The following is a 2,997-nucleotide window of genomic DNA, read 5'->3' as shown; positions in this document are numbered from 1 at the left end:
TTTTCTGGAAACGTGAACAATGAAGACTCACAGCTGAAGTCCAGATGTACACGCTGATTTACAAAAAAACTTCACTTTGATAAATCCACCACATTTTGGGGAATGTGAAACGTGCCTGTATAGCTTAGATTCTCGATAACACCATCACCCCACAGGCATGCCAATGCTATCACTATGGTGACATTTACACGGCTGCATGCCACTGTCAGTCGCAAATCTTACTGCAGCTGCACCAGGTGCTGCTATGAGACAGGGGAGGACACTTCTTCAGTACTTACACTATGCAATAATAGTAGTTGTAGTGGTTGTAGGTCTGCTTGACTGCGGAGTGATGCGACCAAATGACTGTAACTGTTTTAGTGCTATGTCTAAAAATCTAACATAGCCAACAAGCTAATGTTACTAGAATGATTTGTTGCCTATCACAGCTATCGTCCTACCACAGGACTGTAATGGAGTAAATGTTACTTGCATTGGGTTACTTACTGCAGTCACTCCTGTTACCTCTGCCATGCAATTACTCACACAGATGTCTGACTTCTGCCAGAAAACTACAGTTAAAAAACCCTGCAGCCACAGGGATGAACATTTTACTGTAGCTACACCATTGTCCGTCACTGTGCAGTTTAACATGTCCACTTCGTCTTAAATAGGCAGAGACGTTGCTCCACTTCTTTTTGAGTGTTAGGACACTTCAGTCATGTCCTATCACAAGGCCGCTTCTCTAACCTTCTGGCCACAGAGTTTCTAAACTGAAAGATACACTTGTGCTGTTGTAATAAGCTGTATTTTAATAATGTGGAACAGATCTATACATCATTTAAGTTCAGCAGAAGATAAGTCGGACTTTCCTTCTTCTTTCTTTCTGCTGCTCCAAAACTGAGAAGCACTCGAGTTGCAGAGTCACGCATGCAGCCCATGAGCTGAGAGGCCACAGAACGCGCCCATTCCCAGGGTTTATTATTACAAATAACCACTTCCATCTGCAGCCTGACACTCAGTGAGGCACAGAGCCAGGATAGATGCATGCCAGCCTCCAGCTCCAGCCTGGAGAGAGGCTCTGTCAGCAAACCCCGCCCTTCAGTTCTTCACTATCAAACCACTAAGGCCATCAGCTTGCATTTGGTGAAGGCTGGCTGCGCAGAATGTCCATGAAGGTTAAGTAGCCTTCACTGTGATGTACTGACTGGAAAAAGTGATGCGTTGAAGTATGTACATCATCCCAGTCCCATTTGATTTAATCTGCTGTGTATTTTGGCAATTATAGCACTGATGTAACATATTTTCTTCTGTGGAGATGATGTATACATGTCACGTGCCTGTACCAAGTGATTTCTTTCCAATTTTTACTACTCACTACTTACTGCAGGACTTTTGTGTATATATTAGGACATGTTTGAATGTTCTCACTGTGTTAAATCAGGTAAGAACAAATAATAATCATAATTACCTAAACATCTAGGACCTGTTAGCACCTGGCATTAATGTGTGATTTGTATCTGGACAGTATCTGGATCTACTCTGGCCGGATTCGGTTCACACTTGTCATTAAAAATGCTCCCCCGCGTGATCAGATGAAATATGAATTTTGATTTCCTGCATAAAAAACGCACCAACGGGTACATAATTTCCATTATTTCCCTCCTGTGAACAAAAATGGTCCTGCTCTGAGAGACTGTGAACAGTTTAGAGGAACAGTGGGGGTTCTACAACATGCATTTCTGTACCAGCTCTCTCAGAAAATGTGATAGACTATTTCAACCACAAGGGAACAAACTCGGTGATACTGCTCTTATCTACCGAAAAGCATTAGCATGAGCACACACACACAAACACACACACACACACACACACACTTGAGAAAGCAAGCAAGGTAGAGCAAGAGGGAGAGAGTAACCAAGATCCACAGTTATTATTTCTTGTATTAACATTTGTTAGACAGATGTATTTCCGCTTGCCTGACAGAATCCGATCGCAGTAAATGCTTCCCGTTTACACTTGTATCAAATGTGGACAAGATCTGTCTCTGACCACCTCCGATTGTGGTTTGGGTGATCTGATCGTAATCCGATCACATTGCGTCTTGAAGGTGTTTACAACTGGCTTTCACATCCAGCACCACTTTACTACACTATATGGACAAAAGTACTGGGACACATGCTCATTCATTCATTCATTCTTCTGAAATCAAGGATATTAAAAAATGCTTATCCTGCTTTTGTTGGAGTAACTGTCCCTACTGTCCAGGGAAGTCTTTCTGGTAAATTTTGGAGCATTGCTGTGAGGATGTGATTGCATTCAGATACAAGATCTCCTGACATGATCACCAGCCCACCTCATGCCCAACTCTCCAACTCATCCAAAAAGCGTTGGATTCTAGTGAACACAGCTCCACTGCTCTACAGCTCAATGCTGCGGGGCTTTATACCCCTCTAGCCCACACCTGGCATTAGGCATGCTGCCAATAGGTTCATGTTTATCTGCTCCAGAGACTCCTGTTTTATTGACAAGTATTATAAGGTGTGTACAAATATCCTCACATATCTGTATCTCTCAGTAGATTTCTCTCCTTTACCTCCCGCCTTCACCACCCTCTCTATCCGTGAGTCCACTCATCCTACCCTGACCCTAACCTTCCACCCTTAGCCCCTAAAGGGAGGGGGAGCTGTCAGAGAGTGCCTCTTCTCCTGAACTCTGATTGGCAGTCTTTAAGGGAAGCTCTCGAGGCAGAGTGGAGGAGGCCATGCTACAAAAGGGAGTCACGCCAGAGCAAACAAGCTGATAGAAGCACACAGAGCTCCTTCAGCTCATAACTCAATACACAAGAGACTTGAGGAGAAGGGAATTGGGAAGGCGGTAAGTATGCAGACGTATGGAGTGTTTTTTTCCCGTAAGTCACCCAGTTTGGTGTACCATGAGGCATTTAAACCCGTGAAAACTGAACATTATATTTGAGATGAATATTGGCTTGAATTGTTGACTTATGAGGCCATTGTG

The sequence above is a fragment of the Salminus brasiliensis genome, chromosome 5 (genome assembly GCF_030463535.1).
Source record: "Salminus brasiliensis chromosome 5, fSalBra1.hap2, whole genome shotgun sequence".
NCBI classification, from domain to species: domain Eukaryota; kingdom Metazoa; phylum Chordata; class Actinopteri; order Characiformes; family Bryconidae; genus Salminus; species Salminus brasiliensis.
Note: the sequence above shows the minus strand (reverse complement) of the source record.